General features: G+C 40.1%; 1 long non-coding RNA gene across 1 annotated transcript; it reads left to right on the top strand.

The window, feature by feature from the left end:
* The first annotated feature begins 527 nt into the window (after positions 1 to 527).
* On the top strand, positions 528 to 1,080 carry LOC135438554 (uncharacterized). Its single transcript, XR_010437896.1, has 2 exons — positions 528 to 724; positions 777 to 1,080. It is a non-coding gene; the product is annotated as an uncharacterized LOC135438554 (long non-coding RNA).
* The last annotated feature ends 6,357 nt before the right edge of the window (positions 1,081 to 7,437 follow it).

Genomic DNA, 7,437 nt, shown 5'->3' with positions numbered 1-7,437 from the left:
AATATGAAAATTCTGCAAATTTAAAATTCGTGTAAAAAATACAATTTTCGTTTAACCCAAATAAGTTTAAAACTTAAAATGTTTTATCTATTTAGTACAGAGCACAAGTTTTGAGGGACATTCAACATTTTAAATTTTAAATTGGAACCATATTTGTTAGAAAAAGTTTTTTGTGGTCGAGTTTGAACTCAACCATTTTTACTATAAGAAGAAGGGCAAAAATTCAGGTTTTGAAATAATTTATGTTTTTAGACACTAGCGGATCATGCCTATTAAATGGCATTAGGAACTTAAGCCAACAATTTAAGAAAAAAGAAATGGGCTACACACATCACAACTTAATCAAAAATGGGTTCAAAAATGTTATAGTTTCAACCTATGCTACAGATTTTACCGATACCAAAAAGCAAGCCCAGTTACTTTTTATTGTAAGCCCAACCTCAGAACAAACCTGTTGCACAGGTTGCACAAACCTTAAAAATGTATTACTATTTTTAATAATTTGCTGGACTAAAGGAAGTGGCAATTGGTTCGAACCGTGAACCAAACCAGCGACCATATATTCAACGGTTTGCAGCGCTGCGAAAAGGATATTTTTCAAGCTTGGCCTTAATTTATCGGAGGCATAGTTATTTTATTATTGCAATACATAGAACATTGCTTGTAAAGGAAATATCTGGCTAGAAAACTCATTCCTTAGAATATGATTTTCTTCTATTTAAAAGTAATTTATTGCTCAACCCATTTAACTCTTTCTAAGCGGAATAATATAATAGGAACTACGTTTAGTGAACACTCCGTGCCCAACTATTAATTCGGGAAATGGAATCTCGGCAATCATGACTGGCGGGCAAAACTATCTTGCGTCGACTTCAACGAGCGTCGCACCCAGGAGACAGACTGCCAATTAACAGTTACATGTTTGTACAAAATAATTGGGTTGCGTGACACGAGGATTAGCGACAGCCAGGACGAGCAGCAGGAGCAGGAGCAGGAGATGGGCTGCGCTAAATAGTAAATAAATAGAGGAGCTCTGTTTAAAACAAACAGAGAGAATGCCATACACGGCCGACTATATAATTATGAGCGTGTGCATTTATTTCTGATAGTGCGTCATCATCATCATGATTATCATAATCAACATCATCATCGCCATCAAAGTGCGCCGCAGGACAAGGGCGTTGCTAAAGTTATTAACGCGTCGTGTGGCGTCAATCAACTTGGGCCCTGGGCGCGATTTGCATGCGTGCAACAAAAGGCGGCAAGGTACGGCCCGGCAGTGAGTGTACAGCCCCGCCCGCCAAAGAAAGGCGCGTTGTTTTTTGGGCCAAAAACAAGGGAAAACGTGTGTCAGCCCAAAATCAAACAGACGGCCAAAGGATTACGATTTCTAAGGCTGCCCCAGCAGGTAGGCGGGCCGGCGGCAGGCGGCTGGTACTGAAATTTATGTTAATTTAATTGCAACACATTAAAATAGTTTCACGTCATGAAGTCCTGCAAGGAGCAGGCAGCTAAAGGGTTGCCAGCCCACCCGCCCCGCCCCACCCCACAACTCGTTCTCAGACACTTGCCGACGACAGGCGATTGATGTGATGATTTTGAGAACGTTGACTGGATGTGTGTTCCATGTGTGTGTGTGGGTAACCCATGATTGTTTGCCTTTTGCGGCTGCGGCTCCGGCTCCAGCTCCGGCGCCTTGGTTGCCATTGACAAATTTGAGGCAGCGTCTTCAGCATCCTTAATTAAGTTCCTCCGCCCCTAGATAATATCCAAGCATTTGTTTGCCCATGTGAAATGCATGAGCATCATTATCGATAGTTTCACATTTCATCGTATGGGCGTACATCAAAGGCAGACACAACAGCAACATAATAAAATTTAAATTAGAATTTTAGCCCAAAGGCGAGGTTGGGATTTCCTAGAGACGGGGCAGAGAGCGAGTCAGGAACAAGATGCTTTATTTTGCTAATAAGAAATCCACGTGAAGTGATTTTGTGCATTCTGATTATTATAATCGTTATTCTACAATCTAAAGCACGTCTTATTTAAATTATAGTATAGCCTTTGGTTTTAGTAAGTACAGTGGTCGCTCGCACATATAAACATATCACAAGTTAAATATATAAGAACTAGGATATATCATTAAAAAAAAGGTATGCAATTCAAAAATGTAATCTTTAATTTTACATTCAAAAGTGTTTTTAAAACAAACAAAAACTATAAAATAGAACATTTTATCTCTAGAAACAAGAGGCTCTAGTCGGAATTTTCGACTAGGTATACTCTGAACCTTTTTGGTGACTCTATCTCTGAAATCCTAAAAAATTGGTTTTAGATATCGGTTTGTTATTGATTGTTTGGAAAATTGGTTACATTATCAATAATCGGAAATAACAACATTTCACAAATTTTTCTTACGGATGAACAGACGGACGCACGGACAGGCAGAGAGGAGGACATGGATAGATCGACTCCACTGTTGGTGCTGATCAAGAATATATAAACTTTATGAGTTGGGAGATGCATACATTTGCATAGAAACATAACACTCTTTTTAACCATTTTCAATGGGTTCAGGGTATAAAAACAAACAAAATGTAATGCATTCAGGGAATTGATTTCTTCATAAATATAAATATATAGAAAAATCTTCAGATCTATTTGCCAATATTTCCCAGAGTATTATTTGCCCTTCTTAGCATTAAGATATTTCTAGTTTTATTTTTAATAATAAATGTTTGCTTTCATTATTTTCTATGTCTTCCATCTTCCTGCTATTAGGTCCATAATATCTCCTGGGCCTATAATTAAGTTAATTATGAAATAATTAATCATGAAATAGTGCGAAAATATGTTAATTGTTTTAATATTTAAAATAAGACGTCCATGGCAAGTAGTTAAGATACCTTACGTAGATGAGAGATACTCTTGTCTGTTCGAAATTAAACAGAAAATAGAGAAAGTAATAGAAAGGAAATATATAAAAGAAATAAGAACTATATAAAATATATAGATATTTCAATAAACTAAAATAAAAACCTAGTAAGACAAAACCCTGGAATTGCAATTGTTTAGTGAGACGGAAAGAATGCCTCTTAAAGAGCATAGCACACAATCGCACTGATACTTAGAACCGAGTGTATTCTCAGACTCTCGACTTTCATAAGTTTGGCCGCTTTGGGTAAATGTTTATTTGTGGCTGCGCAGTTTGTATTTATGGCCGAATCATGATGACAAATGTCACATGTGGCAAACACTTGAAATAGACACCAAAGCCCCTGCGAAATTACAGCAAAACTATACGAACCACCCTCCACTCTAGCTCTGGCCTGAGTTCGGCGTGGCGCAAAACATTTTGCAAATATTTTGTCAAGCTGGAAAAATAGAAATATATATGAAATATTTATAGCTCGCTCAGCACATTACACACCTAATTTCTATATTAGTTTTGTTATTGGACAATGGTCAGCGACCAGGGTCGACGAGGAGCGGGGAGTGGAGGCTGGAGGGTTTAGTGTGTTTCGTGCATATTTATATTTGTACAACTTGATTGGATTTTCGTCACGCCTCGAGCAAAACATTTGTTTGGCCATTTATCAATGCGGGCCACGGCTTTCGCCTAGCCTCAATATTTTTATAGCCTGATGCATTGGCATCCCTCGGGCAATACCTATTTATGGCCGGCTCATTAGGCGGCGTCCAAGTCTGGCAACCCGAAGGGTCCTTTGTTTGCAAAGGGTTTAAGCTTAACAAATGATTCCAATTTGCGCTGCAGCGCACAAAAGTTTATCATTATGAGGAGGGGCATGTATGGCTATTGATCACAGCTGAACATTATTTAATCGTGTGTAAATAATAGTTATAAATTTTCAATATACAATGCTGGCCATTGATCTATGGCACATTTATCAAGCCATATTGCGTCTTAGTATCTTTTGTATTCCCCTATTTCGCCGGTTTACAACTTTATCGAACATTTTCCAAGTTTTCATTAAAAACTCATAACTTTGATTTACGCACTGGCAGCTGTTGATATTCCTTTGTACTGGCTACATAATTTATGCCACTGCCAGATCTGCCTAAGATATTCCATGCAGCGGCCAACAACAATTAGAGCGCCAATAAATCGCATAAAAAACGCACACAGCATTTACACCTCATTAGAAAAACACGGCGGAAACGTGTCCTAATGGCCAATAGCTAAATAAAAGAAAGCACAAGTAGAAACTTGTCACAGGGCTGTAGCTGACTGCGCGGTTCTCTGTTCGCAGTCTAGGCCGGTTGAAGATGGTATGCTTAATTATTGCATTGTTGACCCCAAACAGACTTTCTACTCGAGCTGTCACTTTTTTAGTTACCCTAAAATCTGTGTTTATAGATCTGTGTCAATCTCAGGCTCGATCCAATGCGTCGTCCTAATATTTGGTTGATAAGCTCGATCCAAGGAGTACTTTAGGACGAGACGCTGGTTCAAACTCTGAGTTTGGACCGCCTAAAGTTGTGATTTATTTTACAGCCTTAATTAAAAAATAAGAAAATATCAATTAAAAATTTGTAGGGGCGGGGGTTGACGTGTCCTCGACATACCTTCATATGCGTATATACGAACATTTAGATGGACTGACAATGCACACCACCAATATACTCTAATTCACATTGTGAACAGAGTATAAAAAGGAAACAAAATTTACAGCTAACAAAAAATATGCTGGACACGCTACAAATGGGGGCAAATTTGTGGGGTTAGTGAATGGTCGTGGCGCATTTTATGGCTTCGAAATGCTATATCTTTGGTCGGCTCGTTGGCTCGTTGGCTGGTTGGCAGCGTGGTGTTAACATGTAAACGCCGTCGCTAATCCCCGTGCCACGAAAATAGCGGCCCACATTTAAAAGTCAGAGCGTGGCGAATGTGGCAAGTGTGCGGGAAAACCGAGCTGGGTGCGGGGGTGCCAACGGACTCTCGGGGTTTGGCCTGGCCGACAAGTTTATGTTTTTGATTTGCATTTGAAGTGGCAGTCAAAGCCACTTGGCAGTCGCTGTCAAAAGCGGCTGATTTATGTGTGTTTGCGAGCGTCAGGTACAGAAGCTGAAAGCTGCTCTCTGATCTGTGCATAAAGCGTATAATTTATGCCAATTTAATTGAATGCGCCGCGTATGAACAGACTGCTCGACCCTGCTCCCTGGAGAGCTGGCTAAACAGCGGCCAAGACAATTGCAAATGAATGAATGAATATATATGAATTGCAAATGAGTATATTCACAAAAGTTAAATTGAATTTGTTGCTCATTAAAATGAGCGCCACTTTCGCTGGTTGCAAATCAATTGTGACGCGCGGGTGGGAGGTACGCCGACCTGGAAAACCACTTAACCACACACACGCCACGCCCACTAACACACACACACACACACACGCACGCACAGCTGTTGTGTAACAGCCGCCATTTTGGTTAGCCGCAGTCGACGGCGACACGTTTACGTTGACGCCTCATGGCCATAATTAAGGTTATAATTTCTCGAAATGATGTGTAGAAACCCTTTCAAAAACCAGTTACACATATGCACACAGGCTGGAGCTGGGCGTGTTTCGTGTCTTCTTGCGTGACACGAACACGCAAATAACACGCGTGTTTGTGTTCATATTAATAAAAATGAATAACACAACAATTTTGGGAATTAGAGTTTAAAATCAGGCTAAAGAAATTATATTACCTTACAGCTAAGCAAATATTTAAATCTAACATTAATTTAAGTAGCTCATAATAATAAAATAAATAAAATATTTCAACTACAAAGTTAGCATACAAAAGATTATAGGATATGCCCGTGCTACCTACAATAAGATTTTTCTCATATGTGATATGCGTTTTTGCTGAGTTAAGTTAGGATAGCTCGAAGACCAAAAAATTAACTATTCCAAGAACTCAATACTCATCTGTTTATGCAGAAGGCAACTTAATGATATAGTTATATGATTTACCAGAATCTGAAATATGTACTGCCTGCAACAACAACTATGCAAATTTGACACTGAGCAAGATTATATATAATTTATGGATTGACAGATATCTGCTTAAAATTGAAAGCGATAGATCAAATTTCGTTCGCATAATCAAAATATTAAATTGAAGACAAATATGTAAAAACAAATTTTGAACGTATTCATGCATCTTGTGACGCATAGTTTGTGTTAATATCGTGTTGGATAAATCCCACACGTGCCCATCTTTAACAGATACACGTATGTAGAAAGACACGCTCGTATTTATGGGCTTCTAAGCGAGGGCCATAGATCTATTTTTGTTCGCCAAATCAAAATATAAAGCAAAGACAAAAATGTAGAAAAAAATATAAAAATATATATACAGTTTTTGAAAAATTCGTGCGTCTCTTGACGCATAGCTTGTGTTCGTATCGCGTTGGAAAAATCCCACACGTGCCCATCTCTAGCTGATACACGTACACGCACGACAGCTGTCCTCGTTGCAGCTTCACTTGGACGCCGGCTCCATCATATTTTAATGGCCTTATGGCAGTTACGCTTGTGCGTTATCATCTGCTTTTGCCCGGGCGATCATTGCGTCATGTGCCCAACGCTAGCCCCACTCCTCCAACTCCAACCCCAACCCCGACTCCTGCCAGCGCCAGCTTCAGCCCAACCCCAACTTTGCGCTTTGGCTGAGCATGAATTTTAATTATTTGAACGACTTTCCGTTGATATTTGAATATTGTGCTGCGTTGCTGTGGCAAAGAGAGCAGTTAATTTCATTAATAAATATTTATGGTTGCCGTTAAGCCTTTTTCCGGGTGGGCGTGGCGCTGTAATTTATAGCATCCCCTGTTAACTCCTTGACTCGTTTTCGATTTCAATTTCAATTTCAATTTGTGTCTCAGGGCCATCGCTCATGGTCAATGCTAAGAGTTGAAAACCTCAGCATGGCTAAACAGAATTACGTGCTCCGGTATTTTTATTTTTTTGCCTTTTCTCTATATTCCTTTTATTGTGAACTGCAACAGGACATCCATCCACACACACATGAGAACCCAACCAGAGGCGGCTCGTTAGCCCGCCAATTGATTGATGATCAAATTGAGGCATGTCTCGACGGAATGTCGAGTCAGTGTCAGTCAGAACAAAGCAGCGCGCATAGAAAAGCACTTATCACACCTCTTGCTGCTGCTCCACCCGCTTCCGCTCCCGCTGCTGCTGCTGCTGCGGCTGCCCCCTGGCCAACTCTTGCTAACTTACCTGACAGCTGCAGTGGCAAGTGGGATCAAATCAGCGCTGGGATTTCAACTGCGACTTTAAACACACTCACACACACACAAATAACAGGCACGTACTCTTCTGCTACCATTTTCCGGGTACAGTCAACCCGTCCAACTATGCGACATGTTGTGTAGGAAAAACCACCCGCTGAAAACTTGCGCATCATCAG

This window comes from Drosophila montana, unplaced genomic scaffold (genome assembly GCF_035044405.1).
Source record: "Drosophila montana isolate Dmon_TW-CO22-7 unplaced genomic scaffold, ASM3504440v1 contig_3848_1, whole genome shotgun sequence".
NCBI classification, from domain to species: Eukaryota; Metazoa; Arthropoda; class Insecta; order Diptera; family Drosophilidae; genus Drosophila; species Drosophila montana.
The sequence above is the reverse complement of the archived record's forward strand: the minus strand, read 5'-3'. Positions and strand labels throughout refer to the sequence as shown.